At 37.6% G+C, this 8,906-nt stretch overlaps 1 long non-coding RNA gene across 1 annotated transcript; it reads right to left on the reverse strand.

Annotated features, from left to right (window-relative positions):
- Positions 1 to 4,657: 4,657 nt before the first annotated feature.
- On the reverse strand, positions 4,658 to 8,626 carry LOC113688539 (uncharacterized). Its single transcript, XR_003447980.2, has 3 exons — positions 7,932 to 8,626; positions 5,654 to 5,888; positions 4,658 to 4,995 (listed from the first exon to the last, which is right to left on the reverse strand). It is a non-coding gene; the product is annotated as an uncharacterized lncRNA (long non-coding RNA).
- Between the last annotated feature and the right edge of the window lie 280 nt (positions 8,627 to 8,906).

The raw sequence follows: 8,906 nt of genomic DNA on the forward strand, positions 1-8,906 counted from the left end.
ACCCTTCATTGGAAAATTTTCAAAATATCAAAAAGGGGAATGGATTGTCAATGAGCATTTCGTTACTCTGGTTGTCATGAAGTGTAAGAATGATACTTTGGCCATCGCTTCTACAATCCAAACACTATTTATCCCTTGCATCCTCATTTGAGCTAAAAATTGGTGGTTCTTTTCGAGTGCACATATGATCGCACCCCACATTGGGGAGGGAGATTGGAGAATTTTCCAAAAAGGGGAAGAGCAAAAATGCTAGAATAAGGAGGGAACCGCAAATTGGGAAAATTTGATTCTACCTGGGTTTCAATTTTGAAAAGAAAAGAAAAGAGGAAAAGGACAAGTTCTGTCCGGTGGATCACTTATGTTTCATAGATAGGAATGAGCAAGAGTCTTCCTCAGTCAATTAATTCAGATACATGCAAAAATTTCGCATTAACGAAAGTTTCCTTTCAGAGTTAATGTAAGGAATGGAATAAAAGTCAGGCCCTCTTCTTTTCCAATCAAACATTCTATCCCTAGTTATCCTTTTTGAGCCTTCATAATAAATTATTTCGTTTGGCAACCCCTGAGAATCGCAAACCCCACACTGGGGCAAGTTGAGTTTCAAGACGTGGAAAAGGTGAAAAGCCACAGAATCGAAAGACAAAGGAAGAAAAGAGAACCTCAGTTCAAAAATAAATTGGGGCAAATTTTATGAAAAGTTCAAAAATGGCAAAAGGCCGAAAAATCAAAAGAAGAAAGAAAATGAAAGAAAAAGCCTCAGTTGAGCATAAATTGGGGCAAATTCTGATTTAACCCTAAAATAGGGTTGGCGCGCAACAACGCGATCTCGGATTCTTCAAACCGCTTTTGAAATCCGCTTTCAAGCCTTAACTTTTCTAAGCACCCCACCTGACCCCATTACAAAGCCGAAAGTCCTGACTTCTGTTCTTTGCAGTGGCCTTGTCAAGGAAATTTATGATGCCGGAAGTTTTAGCTGTATTTCTGAATTGCTTGGGTATAGGGCTAACGCTACTCACCATGTGAAAACCCACCAAGTTGAGGGAAAAGAAAAGGAAAGCGAAAAAAACAAAGCAAGAAAAGAAAACGCAAAAATCGACGTTGAAACCCCTGATGAATGATGGAAAATGCAAACAAAGTCTGAAATCTTTTGAGTTCAAAATAGGGGCAATCTTGGAAAAATGCGATCTTCGGTGCAATGTCCTTGAAAGTCTTATTCTTTAACTATCGTTTTCAAGCCACATTACAAGCTCATAAAGTCCATCGTTGACTTATTCCTTCATGACAACCCAAAGTGAGGATTATGCTCATAAGAAATCCATCGATCACTCATGATCATAAGAGTATAACTAGTTTTCGCATGTTTAGCTATCGTTTCTACCCATTTATGGCAAGCTTAAAGCTTATATGTTGACTCAATTTTCTTAAGAAATAAGGGTGACAAACTATTTGCTTTCACTAAGATGTGATGTTGAATGCATTACAATTTTGGGCACAAGAACCAGACAAATCTTGACCTCTCATTTCCCTCAACCCCCTCAAAAATCAAAAACAAGACCACTGGATTGCTCCTGAAAAATGAGCCAATAAGAAGTGGTGACCCGCTACTCTAAGCACAAATGCTAAAAGTGAGGAAGAAATCTTTTGTGATTTGGCATTATTTTGAGAAATTCATCATGAAATTTTCTGTATGAGTCATGCAAGACGTTCAATTTTCTTCACATTATATAGAAAACACAGTTTCTTACTTTGTTCAAATAAATGGAGAGGCATCCAAACCAATTTTTGCAATCAAATGGGCCCATACTGGGTGAGCTTAGGCCAAATGGTGTCATGGTCCTTATCATATGAATGAGTAAAGGTTTAAGTACTCTTTTAGAGCGTAAGCTGTGAATCATGACTGTGATAGATATAAATCTTTTATCATAATACTTGGGGAAGACTAGATATGTATGTTGGGTAGGAATCTCAAATATGGTGATTTACTCTTGGGATTGGCTAGCTCGAGATGTGAATTATTTTATTTCGGATTCTTGTACCCGAATACTTGAGAGTTGAGGGAAATGTTAAGGACTTGAGATCTCCATTTGCAAGGAAAAGACCGAATCGATATTTCACGTAAATAGTTACAGGTAACCAATAGTTGTTTGGCTAAGATGGTACAATAAGTAAGAGAGAGACGTGGAGAAAGAATGATGGATGGTCATATGTAATTTAATCGGATTCTAGTGCTTAATATGAGTCGGAAATGAATGAGAAGATCAGACCTACCAGTGTTATACATGATTGACTTAGTTGGGGTGATGCTAGTGCTAAAACCATTGCATTTTTGTTTAACTCTGTGACCTACTTTTGAGGCGCTTGACTTTACTTCAGTTGTGCTTGACTAAAAGTCCTTTTGTGACACTTGTGTGCTATATTTTTGTAATACCCCCCCCCAACTTGCTAATTGTATAAATTTTAAAGTGAAAATATATGTTAATTATTGTTATCTCTGATGTTTTCAAGATCGGCTCTTGTTTTAAGAAATTCCTTGCGTGATCGCTTTTATTTCTTGCATTAGGCACCCTTAAGATAATGGAAGGACTAAGGAGTGGTCGAAGCCGTGGGCGAGGGACTAGACAGGCCCAACCTCAAGGGGATGAACAAGGATCAGCAACTGGACCGACCCAAGAACAAGCGAATATAGAGGTTAACCGAATGGCTACTGCCGTCAATAGGATGACTGATATCCTAGAACGCTTAGCTGAAATACAGGGTCCAGGACCGCTTAACCAACCTGGGGGACAGGATAGAGGAGAGGATAAGGCTTTGGAGAGGTTCCTGAAATTTAACCCGCCTAAGTTCACTGGAGAGCCCGACCCCGAGGTAGCTGAAAACTGGTTAGAGAGAATGACCAATATATTCGCCGCCTTAGACTATACTGAGAATAGGCGAGTGAATTTTACTGCATTCCAATTTGAGGGAGTGGCACGCGCTTGGTGGGACCTGATAAGGGGAAAGTGGGAGAGAGTTCAAACCCCTTGGACTTGGGAGAATTTCACGAGGGAATTTAATGAGAAATTTCTTCCACCCTTAATCCAAGAGAAAAGGGAGGATGAATTCATCAAGTTGAAACAAGGAAACCTTAGTGTAGCGGAGTACGAGGGAAAGTTCACTAAGCTTTCTAAATACGCTCCTGAATTGGTGATCAATGAACGGATGAGGATTAGACGGTTCGTGCAGGGACTTAATGTAGAAATTCATGAGGGTTTGGCCGCAGCCCAAATCTCTACGTTCACTGAAGTCTTAGAAAAAGCACAGAGAGTCAAGAGTGCAAGGCTACAAGTTAGAGATTTTCATGCTAAAAAAAGGGACACTTCTAGTAACCCTTCGGGACAGGCAGATAAGAATGCCCCACCTTTTAAAAAGGGAAAAGGAACGGGTGGAGTGGAGATATCTAACACACCAAAGGGGACTCAATCAAGAGGAGATCGCAATGGATGAGGTCAATCGAGAGGGACACCTCCAAGTGGTCAATCTGTGGCTCCCCAAATTGTTTGTGGTTATTGTGGCAAGCTCAACCATACAGAGAGTGATTGTTTTAGAAAACAATGGAGGTGCTTGTATTGTGGTAGTACCGAGCACCAGATATCGAAATGCCCAACCGTACCAAAAGAAGGAGGTAGTACCCAAAGGCCTGAAAAGTCAGCCGCTAGGCAGTCTAGTGCTGGAGGAAGTCGATCTAAAGTACCAGCTAGGGTTTATGCATTAGGCTATCAGCAGGTTTCCAATTCTGCTACGGTCGTTGAAGGTATGATTCTTGCTTTCCATTGTCTATCTGAAGTTCTAAGTGACCCTAGTACAATTCACACTTTTACAAAATCCTAGATTCATAAGATAGAATCAAAATAGAAATTGTGAGATATGGGTTAGCGATTGTAAGATTATTGATTGATCCGATAGGCACGGCTATTAAGGGGTATGAGGTTATCCTAAGCGTGAATTTCGAGGACGAATTCTTTTAAGGAGGGGAGGTTGTGAGGATCCGAAAATTTTCTTATTTTTGTCATATATTACTGGTTTATTTAAATAGTTATTCACTCATTTTCTCCGAATTATTTAATTCGACTACTCACTACAAGAAAATTGTTCATCAGTGACAACACAAAGTCATCACAGAACATACAAATATCGTCACAAATACCTTTTATTGACGACTTTTTGATCGTCACAAAGTCGTCACTAAATCCCCGTCGGTAAAAGTAAACAGTGACGACCTAAAATGTCGTCACTAAATAGTTCTCATTAGTGACGACTTTAAGTAGAGTATTTTTGACAAAAGATCAAGTCGTCAATAAAACACTTCCAGATTGTCGTCACTAATGACAACTATTTAGTGACGACCTGAAATGTCATCACTAAATAGTAGTCATTAGTGACAACAATTCGGAAGTGTTTTATTGACGAATTGACCTTTTGTCAAAAATGCTCTACTTAAGGTCGTCACTAAAAAGCACCGAAAGCCATTGTATATAACTATTTTACTGACAACAATTGTCATCACAAATTTAGCTTAGATTTAGTGACAGTCTCTGTTGTGACAAGGAGTTTTTATTTTCTATTTTATGACAACTTTTTTTTGTCATTAGATAATTTCTCAATAGCTTAATAGTCATAATTTGGCCTGTAATCATTGCTAAATCATTGATTTTAAACAAATCATACAAATAAACATGAACGATTGATAACCAAAAGTATTTGCATTAGATTACATGGTAATAATATAGCATTCTCAAATGCCAAATTCAAGTGTACATTACCCAACTAATGCCTACAAAAATAACATTTGTCCAAAATATCACTTGTACATAAGGTACATTTACAAAAGCAATCACAATTTAAGAAATTGAAGAACATCTAAATGAACCACTCCATGAGCAAAAGGCAATTTTGTCTTCAACATTCTTCAACCATAACCATAGATATCTTCCAAAAGCTAGTATGAATAGCATTTATCTGTCATAAAAGAGTAAAAGAAGTAGGTAAGGGGAGGAGTACAATAATAAAGAACAAGTAATGAGACTTAGATTATTAAGACAAAAATTACAATTCATTAAGAACCTCATATAATTTGGACCCACATATTACAACACCAGCAAGAAGTTAGAAATCACAGTCCAATCTATACAAATACAACACTGCATAAGCTCAACTAAAGAGCTCTCTAAAACAGTTTTTTTTTATTTTCTTTCTTCTTCTTTAAATAGCTCAACTTATTGAACAATTAAATTGGACTCCCACAGTAATTATTGTTTAATCTTTATGCTTTTGGTTGTTTATATATTAAAACACAGAAAGCAACTTATTGTACGAGGTGTGAATACAGGAGGTACTAGCCCTCTTTGATTTTAGGAGTTTATGCTTCATAAATCATGAAGGAAACGATGCCTCTATAGGATTAAACTGTGCAAAGAGAATGAGCTATTTGCCTCACAATGTGAAAGTGAAGACCATCTAAACAGGTGAAACCAATCAAAGTTCACAAACGCCCCCTTTGCATTATATTCATTTCTTTCAAGTCACTACATAGGCAAAAAGAAGATTGCTATCCAAATGGTCTGTCGCTTGTATTTGGAAATAATATACTATTGCAGATGAACAATCAGATTTTTACCTCTCTATTGATAAATCAAGGACTCCATCAAAAGAGAACAAATATAATCGAGGGCACCAATAGAAAACCTCGGCCAAACTAGACTGGTTTCTAGTCAATTTCTTCGCTGGCTTTCACCAAGTTTCATAGACTTTTAGTCTTCTCTGAGTTTGCATTCGACCAGATCGAACAGCTGAAAATTCCTGGATGAACCAATTGAACCATTCAAAGGTTGAATATTTCCTAGGCAGATTTCCTGCAAAAAATACATAACTCAATTACCCAATTAAAAAATAAAACCCACCATTAAAGGAAAACCATGGCTGTAACATGTCAAATTTGTCTTCTTTTTCTGCTGCATTAGGGAGCTAAAGAACAAGTTTTACTTTAAAAATATGTCTGGTGACCTTAAAATCTTATTGAGGTTCAATTACTTACTGAAGGGATTATGATGACGAACCAGGCTTTAAATATAAATGTTCATAATAAAAAATATAGACACTGAAAGAGAAAGAGAGACTGAGATATTGTCTATGCAGGTCTGTGGTAAATTTATAGCTCTGTCCTTTAGAAAATGGAAGGCTTTAATGATCATAACAGCTGTAGCCAACTTCCTTTACCGGCATCATTTACTGAGTGGAGCAAATATACCGACAAACACGCAATAGTTATCTGATTCCGCTCAATCAGGTGTTTGGTAACACATTTATTGTGTTACAAGAATACATCAACACTAGATTTCCAATTGTACTAAGAGAAGCTCAAGGTAAAAAGGCTGCAGCTCACAATGTATTTAACCTTTTAAACTCAGTAAACAACTTCAGTTAATTTGGTTACAGGTGGTGATACCATTCCATTCATATAAAATGCAAATTCCGTTAATCCGAAGAAGTTAATGAACAAATCTAACTGTGCTGTATTAAATTTATACGTTGTATTATCAAGTTTAGAGTTTCTGTGCATAAAATACCTGGGTTACTTACTTAGAGATGTTACATTCATCATCATCAGCTTCACTATGAATTTGAATTAGGCAAGACCAGAGTTAATTTGAAAAGGTTGAAAGTATTCAAGAGACCAAAGTTAATTTTCCCAGGTAACACAGCAAGACCAGAATGCAAGTGATATGAAAAAAGTTGAAAAGGAAAAAATTTAAATTTAAAATTAGAAAAGCAAAAAGGAGCCAAAGTGGAGTATATCTTAGTATTGTCAACTGAACAGCAGCCCCAAGTTCAAAACAATTTAAGGGGCAATTTTGGCAAGTTTTGTGAAACGGTCAAATATATGCCCTCAGGTGAGGTAACACAATCAAGACCAGATTCCAGTTTCACAAAAGAACAATCAAAAGATGTCACAAGGTTGAAAATATGAAGAAAAAGAAAAAGCAGCAAAAGGAAAAGATCTTAGAATTGTCAACTGAACAGCATCACCTACACAAGTACAAAATAGTTGAAGAGCCAATTTTGGCATGTTTTAGGAAACACTCAACAGTTGCTCACAAATAGGCCTACTGAATAGTGCTTCAGAGACAATTTCAAATATATGGCTTTATTGGGTAACTTTTAGATACTTCAAATGACAAATTACATTTCAAAGAATGAAAATGAACTTCTAAAGAAAGGTGGTTAGTCATCCGCATAGATCACCTCTTTGGAGGCAACATTGGGAACATCTTATGTTTCACTTCTCATGGCTATATACTCTCATTCACGGAAAGAAAACAAGATTGACCAAGAAAACCGAAAAGTAGCATGTCGAATTCTCTCCAGCGGTGGATTTGCATATTTACCTTATATATGAAGCTTCATATTAACATACGAATGATGTTGAAAACTCAAAATCAGTGAATAGTATGTTATGCTCTTTCTTGATAAATAGCTAGAGAAAAAAAACTATTTTCCCAATTGTTTTGTCAAATAAAATCAAATTTCTCGACACAAGGGGACATTGATTCCATATTTGGAAAAATATATGCTTTGGACTGGCCAGAGTCTCTCTCAAATTAAAAAAACATAAAATCTCCTCTTTTGGTTCAAGATTTCCGTTCGGGCATTTTATCAAACACTAAATGGGCGTGAAAAACTTCAGCATATTGTGCTCAATTGAGGTTATGACTAGCCCAAAATTTGTTATAAACACGAGATAAATCAGTCCAATCGACACCTAGAGCCTGTATATTCTAAAACCATAAACAATCAACAAGAAAATTGTACTAACAGAGACACGGAAAACATGCTTTGGGAGCTCAGACGTTTGTGCTTGAATGGGAACTGAAGTTCAAAGAGGGAAGACGACTTACAAGGCTTTCTTGGTGAAATTCGCAGGCGGCAATGGATATCCGATGGGTGGTGACGGCTCGGTGAGTTGGAAATCTCCGCTGCTGTTGCTGCTCAAGCCATCCACGGAAGAGGAGCAGGTGGAGAAGAATTTGATGAGAGTCTCGACGTCGTAGCTGTTCTTGCCCTTTTCACCGAGAACAGAAAGGTTGCTGAGGATGAGTTTTTTTTTTGGGCTTGGCGCGGACAGAGACGGCGGTAAAGGGGAAGGGCTGTGGTGGAGGCGTTGGCAGAAAAGGCTTGTATTAGAAGTGGGGAGGAGCAGAATGGGAAATGAGCGGTTTTTGTGGAGGATTCGTTTGGGGAAATTGGGGGGAATTTGAGGACGGAGGGTGGAAAGAGAGTGGTGGCAGCCGGCAGCCGATTGAGGTGGTGGGAAATTTGGCAGTGGTGATTGGAAAAATTTTTATCGGATGATTGAAGCTGAAACCCCCATTTCCCTTTTGTGTGTTTTTTTCGTTGCTTGTTTCCTCCATTTTTTGCTCAGCCCGCCGCCTGGTTCCTCTTTTCCCTCTGCTTTTCCTTTTTATCCCTCGCGCTCTTTTTCTTTTTTCTTTCTTTCCCAGTTCGCCGAAGCTTTCATGCCCAAAACCTAGCCGCCCCTCTCTGTTTTTCTCCCTCTGCTCCCTTTGCTTAGCTTTCTTTCCCCCTTTTTTTTTTATGTCCGAAGCCTCTCCTTGCTCTCTTTCTCCTTTGGCCCTAAAAACTCCATCTTTTCCTTTTTTCATTTTTTTCCCCCAAAAATTCCTTAAACTTACCAAGTGTCCCTAACATAAAAGAGACACTTGTCCAATGCATGTCTCCCCACTTGTCACTTTCACTCTTTTTTTTTCTTTTCTCTTTTTTTCCTTTTTTTCTTTGTTTTCTGAAATTTAATATGAAGACAAAAAATAAAATAAACCAGAACAAAAATAAAAGAAAATAAAATAAAAAATAAA

Source organism: Coffea arabica, chromosome 5e (genome assembly GCF_036785885.1).
Source record: "Coffea arabica cultivar ET-39 chromosome 5e, Coffea Arabica ET-39 HiFi, whole genome shotgun sequence".
Lineage (NCBI taxonomy): Eukaryota > Viridiplantae > Streptophyta > Magnoliopsida > Gentianales > Rubiaceae > Coffea > Coffea arabica.